Genomic DNA, 10,000 nt, shown 5'->3' on the forward strand with positions numbered 1-10,000 from the left:
AAGGCGCGGGCGCCAAAAAACGTCGGGGTCCCGGGGTGGCGGAGGGGGGCGGCGGCGGGGGCGGCGGCGGGTACACGGCGCCGGGTCCAGCCCGTCCCGGGGCGGAGACAGGTGGTGTCGTCCGTCCCCGCCCCCGTAACCTGCTCTGAAGCATCCGCTTCCCGCCGCGGTTCGCCCTCCACCCCCCCGCCGCACACGCAGCTGCCGCTTCCCGCCGCCTCTGCCCCCCGCCCCGGGATCAACCACCCGCCGGGTCCAGCCGGTCCCGGTCCCGGGAACCTGCTCCCGGGGCCAGCCGGAGCCACGCCCCCTCCTCTGACGCTTCCAGCTGCCGCCTCCCCTCCCACCCCCCAAACTCACACTGGCCCTCGCCGGCCCGCCCACCCGCCTACCTGCTTGCCCGCCACCGCTGGGTGGCGTGCCGGACACTCTCGCACACAGGTACACAGACAGGGACACAGGGACACAGGCACTCAGGCACACAGGGACACAGGGACACAGGGACACAAGGACACAGGGACACAGGCACTCAGGCACTCAGGGACACAGGGACACAGGGACACAGGCACTCAGGCACACAGGGACACAGGTGGCGGGCCGGAGGCCTCTCTCCACTGTGTGGCAGGGGTCCAAGAGCCACCCCAGCCCAACCCAGAGGGTCTTTTGCACCTCTCTAGAGGCCACCCAGAGACCCCAGGCCGCAGCAGAAGCCTCCCCCGCATGCTCTGCAGGCTTCCGACCCACCCCAGGCCGCACCAGAAGCCTCCCCCGCAAGCTCTGCAGGCTTCTCAGCCACCCCAGGCCGCAGCAGAAGCCTCTCCCGCACGCTCTGCAGGCTTCTCAGCCACCCCAGGCCGCACCAGAAGCCTCTCCCGCACGCTCTGCAGGCTTCTCAGCCACCCCAGGCCGCACCAGAAGCCTCTCCCGCACGCTCTGCAGGCTTCTCAGCCACCCCAGGCCGCACCAGAAGCCTCCCCCGCACGCTCTGCAGGCTTCTCAGCCACCCCAGGCCGCACCAGAAGCCTCTCCCGCACGCTCTTCAGGCTTCTCAGCCACCCCAGGCCGCACCAGAAGCCTCCCCCGCACGCTCTGCAGGCTTCTCAGCCACCCCAGGCCGCAGCAGAAGCCTCTCCCGCACGCTCTGCAGGCTTCTCAGCCACCCCAGGCCGCACCAGAAGCCTCCCCCGCACGCTCTGCAGGCTTCTCAGCCACCCCAGGCCGCACCAGAAGCCTCCCCCGCACGCTCTGCAGGCTTCCGACCCACCCCAGGCCGCAGCAGAAGCCTCTCCCGCACGCTCTGCAGGCTTCTCAGCCACCCCAGGCCGCAGCAGAAGCCTCTCCCGCACGCTCTGCAGGCTTCTCAGCCACCCCAGGCCGCAGCAGAAGCCTCTCCCGCACGCTCTGCAGGCTTCTCAGCCACCCCAGGCCGCAGCAGAAGCCTCTCCCGCACGCTCTGCAGGCTTCTCAGCCACCCCAGGCCGCAGCAGAAGCCTCTCCCGCACGCTCTGCAGGCTTCCGACCCACCCCAGGCCGCACCAGAAGCCTCTCCCGCACGCTCTGCAGGCTTCCGACCCACCCCAGGCCGCAGCAGAAGCCTCTCCCGCACGCTCTGCAGGCTTCCGTCCCACCCCAGGCCGCACCAGAAGCCTCCCCCGCACGCTCTGCAGGCTTCTCAGCCACCCCAGGCCGCACCAGAAGCCTCCCCCGCACGCTCTGCAGGCTTCTCAGCCACCCCAGGCCGCAGCAGAAGCCTCCCCCGCACGCTCTGCAGGCTTCTCAGCCACCCCAGGCCGCAGCAGAAGCCTCCCCCGCACGCTCTGCAGGCTTCTCAGCCACCCCAGGCCCCAACAGAAGCCTCTCCCGCACGCTCTGCAGGCTTCCGACCCACCCCAGGCCCCAACAGAAGCCTCTCCCGCACGCTCTGCAGGCTTCTCAGCCACCCCAGGCCGCACCAGAAGCCTCTCCCGCACGCTCTGCAGGCTTCCGACCCACCCCAGGCCGCACCAGAAGCCTCCCCCGCACGCTCTGCAGGCTTCCGACCCACCCCAGGCCGCACCAGAAGCCTCTCCCGCACGCTCTGTAGGCTTCTGACCCACCCCAGGCCCCAACAGAAGCCTCCCCCGCACGCTCTGCAGGCTTCTCAGCCACCCCAGGCCGCAGCAGAAGCCTCCCCCGCACGCTCTGCAGGCTTCTCAGCCACCCCAGGCCGCACCAGAAGCCTCTCCCGCACGCTCTGCAGGCTTCTCAGCCACCCCAGGCCGCAGCAGAAGCCTCCCCCGCACGCTCTGCAGGCTTCTCAGCCACCCCAGGCCCCAACAGAAGCCTCCCCCGCACGCTCTGCAGGCTTCTCAGCCACCCCAGGCCGCAGCAGAAGCCTCTCCCGCACGCTCTGCAGGCTTCTCAGCCACCCCAGGCCGCACCAGAAGCCTCTCCCGCACGCTCTGCAGGCTTCTCAGCCACCCCAGGCCGCAGCAGAAGCCTCTCCCGCACGCTCTGCAGGCTTCTCAGCCACCCCAGGCCGCAGCAGAAGCCTCTCCCGCACGCTCTGCAGGCTTCTCAGCCACCCCAGGCCGCAGCAGAAGCCTCTCCCGCACGCTCTGCAGGCTTCTCAGCCACCCCAGGCCCCAACAGAAGCCTCTCCCGCACGCTCTGCAGGCTTCCGACCCACCCCAGGCCGCACCAGAAGCCTCTCCCGCACGCTCTGCAGGCTTCCGTCCCACCCCAGGCCGCACCAGAAGCCTCCCCCGCACGCTCTGCAGGCTTCTCAGCCACCCCAGGCCGCACCAGAAGCCTCTCCCGCACGCTCTCCAGGCTTCCGACCCACCCCAGGCCCCAACAGAAGCCTCCCCCGCACGCTCTGCAGGCTTCTCAGCCACCCCAGGCCGCACCAGAAGCCTCTCCCGCACGCTCTGCAGGCTTCCGACCCACCCCAGGCCGCACCAGAAGCCTCCCCCGCACGCTCTGCAGGCTTCCGACCCACCCCAGGCCGCACCAGAAGCCTCTCCCGCACGCTCTGTAGGCTTCTGACCCACCCCAGGCCCCAACAGAAGCCTCCCCCGCACGCTCTGCAGGCTTCTCAGCCACCCCAGGCTGCAGCAGAAGCCTCCCCCGCACGCTCTGCAGGCTTCTCAGCCACCCCAGGCCGCACCAGAAGCCTCTCCCGCACGCTCTGCAGGCTTCTCAGCCACCCCAGGCCGCAGCAGAAGCCTCCCCCGCACGCTCTGCAGGCTTCTCAGCCACCCCAGGCCCCAACAGAAGCCTCCCCCGCACGCTCTGCAGGCTTCTCAGCCACCCCAGGCCGCAGCAGAAGCCTCTCCCGCACGCTCTGCAGGCTTCTCAGCCACCCCAGGCCGCACCAGAAGCCTCTCCCGCACGCTCTGCAGGCTTCTCAGCCACCCCAGGCCGCAGCAGAAGCCTCTCCCGCACGCTCTGCAGGCTTCCGACCCACCCCAGGCCGCACCAGAAGCCTCTCCCGCACGCTCTGCAGGCTTCCGACCCACCCCAGGCCGCAGCAGAAGCCTCTCCCGCACGCTCTGCAGGCTTCCGTCCCACCCCAGGCCGCACCAGAAGCCTCCCCCGCACGCTCTGCAGGCTTCTCAGCCACCCCAGGCCGCACCAGAAGCCTCCCCCGCACGCTCTGCAGGCTTCTCAGCCACCCCAGGCCGCAGCAGAAGCCTCCCCCGCACGCTCTGCAGGCTTCTCAGCCACCCCAGGCCGCAGCAGAAGCCTCCCCCGCACGCTCTGCAGGCTTCTCAGCCACCCCAGGCCCCAACAGAAGCCTCTCCCGCACGCTCTGCAGGCTTCCGACCCACCCCAGGCCCCAACAGAAGCCTCTCCCGCACGCTCTGCAGGCTTCTCAGCCACCCCAGGCCGCACCAGAAGCCTCTCCCGCACGCTCTGCAGGCTTCCGACCCACCCCAGGCCGCACCAGAAGCCTCCCCCCGCACGCTCTGCAGGCTTCCGACCCACCCCAGGCCGCACCAGAAGCCTCTCCCGCACGCTCTGTAGGCTTCTGACCCACCCCAGGCCCCAACAGAAGCCTCCCCCGCACGCTCTGCAGGCTTCTCAGCCACCCCAGGCCGCAGCAGAAGCCTCCCCCGCACGCTCTGCAGGCTTCTCAGCCACCCCAGGCCGCACCAGAAGCCTCTCCCGCACGCTCTGCAGGCTTCTCAGCCACCCCAGGCCGCAGCAGAAGCCTCCCCCGCACGCTCTGCAGGCTTCTCAGCCACCCCAGGCCCCAACAGAAGCCTCCCCCGCACGCTCTGCAGGCTTCTCAGCCACCCCAGGCCGCACCAGAAGCCTCTCCCGCACGCTCTGCAGGCTTCTCAGCCACCCCAGGCCGCAGCAGAAGCCTCTCCCGCACGCTCTGCAGGCTTCTCAGCCACCCCAGGCCGCAGCAGAAGCCTCTCCCGCACGCTCTGCAGGCTTCTCAGCCACCCCAGGCCGCAGCAGAAGCCTCTCCCGCACGCTCTGCAGGCTTCTCAGCCACCCCAGGCCCCAACAGAAGCCTCTCCCGCACGCTCTGCAGGCTTCCGACCCACCCCAGGCCGCACCAGAAGCCTCTCCCGCACGCTCTGCAGGCTTCCGTCCCACCCCAGGCCGCACCAGAAGCCTCCCCCGCACGCTCTGCAGGCTTCTCAGCCACCCCAGGCCGCACCAGAAGCCTCTCCCGCACGCTCTCCTGGCTTCCGACCCACCCCAGGCCCCAACAGAAGCCTCCCCCGCACGCTCTGCAGGCTTCTCAGCCACCCCAGGCCGCACCAGAAGCCTCTCCCGCACGCTCTGCAGGCTTCCGACCCACCCCAGGCCGCACCAGAAGCCTCCCCCGCACGCTCTGCAGGCTTCCGACCCACCCCAGGCCGCACCAGAAGCCTCTCCCGCACGCTCTGTAGGCTTCTGACCCACCCCAGGCCCCAACAGAAGCCTCCCCCGCACGCTCTGCAGGCTTCTCAGCCACCCCAGGCTGCAGCAGAAGCCTCCCCCGCACGCTCTGCAGGCTTCTCAGCCACCCCAGGCCGCACCAGAAGCCTCTCCCGCACGCTCTGCAGGCTTCTCAGCCACCCCAGGCCGCAGCAGAAGCCTCCCCCGCACGCTCTGCAGGCTTCTCAGCCACCCCAGGCCCCAACAGAAGCCTCCCCCGCACGCTCTGCAGGCTTCTCAGCCACCCCAGGCCGCAGCAGAAGCCTCTCCCCGCACGCTCTGCAGGCTTCTCAGCCACCCCAGGCCGCACCAGAAGCCTCTCCCGCACGCTCTGCAGGCTTCTCAGCCACCCCAGGCCGCAGCAGAAGCCTCTCCCGCACGCTCTGCAGGCTTCCGACCCACCCCAGGCCGCACCAGAAGCCTCCCCCGCACGCTCTGCAGGCTTCTCCGCCACCACAGGCCGCACCAGAGGATCTTTTGCACCTCTCTGGACGCCACCCAGAGACTCCAGGCCGCACCAGAGGCCCCCCCCCCCAACCATTTACAGGCTGCAGTGCCAGCCTAGGCCCCGCTGGCAGCCTCCCTTGTCTGCTTTGGAAGGCCTCCCATCCACTCCAGACCTGCCTGGAGGCCTCCCTCGACTGCTCCCGGGGCCCTCGAAGCCACCCTAGGCCTTTCTGGAGGACCTGCTCGACCGCTCGGGCGGCTTCTGACGCACCCTCGGCCATCCGGCGCCCAGCAGCTCCCAGGGCCAGGCACCGGCCTCCCCCTCCGGCCGCCCCTGGGGCCGGGGGTGGCTCGGACTCGGCGCCCCCAACGTGTCGTCCCGTCCCCCCCCGCCCCGCACCGCCGAACATTCGCTGCAGCCGAGGGCTTGCCGCTCGACGCCTACCCCACCTGCCCAGCCCCCCGCTGCGGCCCGGCGCTGCCCCCGGCCGCTGCGCCCCGCCTCTCATCGCTCCCCCCACCCGGCAACCGGCCGCCGGGCACGGCAAGTCCCAGGGCAGGGAACAGGTGCTGCCGGGACCCCGTGCTGGCTGCCGGCTTCCCGGGGCTGCCCCGGGCACGGACAGGTCGCCCCCCCGCCCCGGCTAATGTTCACCGAACCGGCTGCCGGCTGCCTTCGAGCACCCCCCGCCCCCCGCCACTATCGTCCCCCCCGCCCCCCCCTCCGCCTCCGCTGCCGCTTCTCCCCGCACCCCCTCCACTGCCTCCCCCCGCCGCCGGCGAACGAGTCGCCGGATCCGTAGGGTGCCGGGAGCCCGAACGGCGAGCGGCTCCGGCTGCTGCCGGGGCCGCGGGGCTTCGAGCCGCTCCGGCCGCGGCCGGGACCCCGTGCCGGAAGCCGGCATCCCGGGACGGCCCCGGGACGGCCCCGGTCGCCGGCCGGGTGACGTTCAGCGAAGCGGCTGCCGCCAGTCTTTGGGCCTCCCCCGTGCCGGGGCCGCGGGGATTCGAGCCGGTCCGGCCGCGGCCGGGATCCCGGGCCGGACGATGGCTTCCCGGGCCGGTCCCGGTCGCCTCCCGGGTGACGTTCACCGAAGCGGCTGCCGGCTGTCTTCGAGCCCCCCCCCCCCCTCCGCCTCCGCTGCCGCTTCTCCCCGCACCCCCTCCACTGCCTCCCCCCGCCGCCGGCGAACGAGTCGCCGGATCTGTAGGGTGCCGGGAGCCCGAACGGCGAGCGGCTCCGGCTGCTGCCGGGACCGCGGGGATTCGAGCCGCTCCGGCCGCGGCCGGGACCCCGTGCCGGAAGCCGGCATCCCCGGACAGCCCCGGGACGGCCCCGGTCGCCGGCCGGGTGACGTTCACCGAAGCGGCTGCCGGCTGTCTTCGAGCCCCCCCCCCTCCGCCTCCGCTGCCGCTTCTGCCCGCACCCCCTCCACTGCCTCCCCCCGCCGCCCGCGAACGAGTCGGCGGATCCGTAGGGTGCCGGGAGCCCGAACGGCGAGCGGCTCCGGCTGCTGCCGGGACCGCGGGGATTCGAGCCGCTCCGGCCGCGGCCGGGACCCCGTGCCGGAAGCCGGCATCCCGGGACGGCCCCGGGACGGCCCCGGTCGCCGGCCGGGTGACGTTCAGCGAAGCGGCTGCCGCCAGTCTTTGGGCCTCCCCCGTGCCGGGGCCGCGGGGCTTCGAGCCGGTCCGGCCGCGGCCGGGATCCGGGGCCGGACGATGGCTTCCCGGGCCGGTCCCGGTCGCCTCCCGGGTGACGTTCACCGAAGCGGCTGACGGCTGTCTTCGAGCCCCCCCCCCCCTCCGCCTCCGCGGCCGCTTCTGCCCGCACCCCCTCCACTGCCTCCCCCCGCCGCCCGCGAACGAGTCGCCGGATCTGTAGGGTGCCGGGAGCCCGAACGGCGAGCGGCTCCGGCTGCTGCCGGGACCGCGGGGATTCGAGCCGCTCCGGCCGCGGCCGGGACCCCGTGCCGGAAGCCGGCATCCCCGGACAGCCCCGGGACGGCCCCGGTCGCCGGCCGGGTGACGTTCACCGAAGCGGCTGCCGGCTGTCTTCGAGCCCCCCCCCCCCTCCGCCTCCGCTGCCGCTTCTCCCCGCACCCCCTCCACTGCCTCCCCCCGCCGCCGGCGAACGAGTCGGCGGATCCATACCGTCCCGAGAGCCCGAGGCGGCGGCACCCAGTGCGGGTCCGGCCGAGGCCGGGACCCCGTGCCTGTCGCAGGCTTCCCGGGACGGCCCCGGAACGGCCGCGGTCGCCGGCCGGGTGACGTTCTCCGAAGCGGCTGCCGGCTGTCTTCGAGCCCCCCCCCCCCCTCCGCCTCCGCTGCCGCTTCTGCCCGCACCTCCTTCACTGCCTCCCCCCGCCGCCGGCGAACGAGTCGCCGGATCCGTAGGGTGCCGGGAGCCCGAACGGCGAGCGGCTCCGGCTGCTGCCGGGACCGCGGGGATTCGAGCCGCTCCGGCCGCGGCCGGGACCCCGTGCCGGATGCCGGCATCCCGGGACGGCCCCGGGACGGCCCCGGTCGCCGGCCGGGTGACGTTCAGCGAAGCGGCTGCCGCCAGTCTTTGGGCCTCCCCCGTGCCGGGGCCGCGGGGCTTCGAGTCGGTCCGGCCGCGGCTGGGACCCCGTGCCTGTCGCAGGCTTCCCGGGACGGCCCCGGAACGGCCGCGGTCGCCGGCCGGGTGACGTTCACCGAGGCGACTGCCGGCTGTCTTCGAGCCCCCCCCCCCCCCTGCCGGAGCCGCGGGGATACGAGCCGGTCCGGCCGCGGCCGGGACCCCGTGCCGGAAGCCGGCATCCCGGGACGGCCCCGGGACGGCCCCGATCGCCTCCTGGGTGACGTTCACCGAAGCGGCTGACGGCTGTCTTCGAGCCCCCCCCCCCTCCGCCTCCGCTGCCGCTTCTCCCCGCACCCCCTCCACTGCCTCCCCCCGCCGCCCGCGAACGAGTCGCCGGATCTGTAGGGGGCCGGGAGCCCGAGGCGGCGAGCGGCTCCGGCTGCTGCCGGGACCGCGAGGCTTCGAGCCGGTCCGGCCGCGGCCGGGATCTCGTGCCGAACGTCGTCTTCCCGGGACGGTCCCGGGAGGGCCCCAGTCTCCTCCCGGGTGACGTTCACCGAAGCGGCTGCCGGCTGTCTTCGAGCCCCCACCCCTGCCGTGGCCGCGGGGATTCGCCCCGGTCCGGCAGCTGACGGTTCCCTGTGTCGGACGCCGGCTTCCCGGGACTGCCCCGGGACAGCCCCGGTCGCCTCCCGGGTGACGTTCACCGAAGCTGCTGCCGCCTGTCTTTGTCCCCCCCCCCCCGTGCTCTCCCTCAGGCGGGAGGTAGACGTGCTCTCCCTCGGCGAGTAGACGTGCTCTCCCTCGGCGAGTAGACGTGCTCTCCCTCGGCGAGTAGACGTGCTCTCCCTGGGCGAGTAGACGTGCTCTCCCTGGGCGAGTAGACGTGCTCTCCCTCGGCGAGTAGACGTGCTCTCCCTCGGCGAGTAGACGTGCTCTCCCTGGGCGAGTAGACGTGCTCTCCCTGGGCGAGTAGACGTGCTCTCCCTGGGCGAGTAGACGTGCTCTCCCTGGGCGAGTAGACGTGCTCTCCCTCGGCGAGTAGACGTGCTCTCCCTCGGCGAGTAGACGTGCTCTCCCTCGGCGAGTAGACGTGCTCTCCCTCGGCGAGTAGACGTGCTCTCCCTCGGCGAGTAGACGTGCTCTCCCTCGGCGAGTAGACGTGCTCTCCCTGGGCGAGTAGACGTGCTCTCCCTCGGCGAGTAGACGTGCTCTCCCTCGGCGAGTAGACGTGCTCTCCGCGGAGATCGCGCTTGTCGCCAAGGGGTCGCTGTTGCGCTCTGCCTCCGCCTACGTCATCGTACAAGCCGGCGTGATTTCTGCGACCTGCCGCTGGGCGGAGGTCGGCTGGTTGTGCGCTCGCGGAGCTGACGGCCCTCCAGTTCCGTATATGAGGGAACGAGTGACGCCGAGCACTCCCAGGGCAGCGCTGCCGAGCGGCTGCTCCAAGCCACCCGCCAGGCGGCTGGGCAGGGGTCCGTCTGGCTTCTCGGTGGCTTTCGCCCGGGTCAGAGAGGGGACCCGCGGGGCCGAACAAAGGCGCGGCGGTTTGGAGCGGCCGCTGGCGCACCCTCAGCGGTGTTGGATGGGTTTCGCTCGTCCGTGAGCCGGAGCCCAGCCCGGGCTCGGCAACGAAAGCGGGGAAAAGAAAAAAAGTTGACGAGTGGCTGGCGCCGGCCACTGCCGAAGTGTGGAACCCCCGAAGCGAAGTTTGCCCGGTGGGGCACGGGGGCAGAGAAAGCCGGGGAGACGTGGTGCCGGCGTCGGTCCCACCGAGAATGGAAAGCAAGCCCGTCCAGGCACGGCGAGAGAGAGCCCGGTAAGGGGCAGAGAGAGTTCCCAGCACTGGACCCTCTTCACGGGGGTTCCCCCCCATGGCCAAAGCCGCAGCCCGCGGGGGCACGGCATCTAAGGGAAAAGCCAGCGGCGGTGACTGGCCACTCGTATGCTATGGAGCCCGGCATGGGGGGAGGAGGGCAAGCCGGTGCCCCAGCACGGCTTCCTCCTGGCTCCAGAGGGGCGCCCCGTGATGGAGATGTAACTCGGTGCAGCTTGAGGGAAAATGCAAGC

This window comes from Melanerpes formicivorus, unplaced genomic scaffold, assembly GCF_026170545.1.
Source record: "Melanerpes formicivorus ecotype bairdi unplaced genomic scaffold, bMelFor1.0.p_v2 SCAF_217, whole genome shotgun sequence".
NCBI classification, from domain to species: Eukaryota; Metazoa; Chordata; class Aves; order Piciformes; family Picidae; genus Melanerpes; species Melanerpes formicivorus.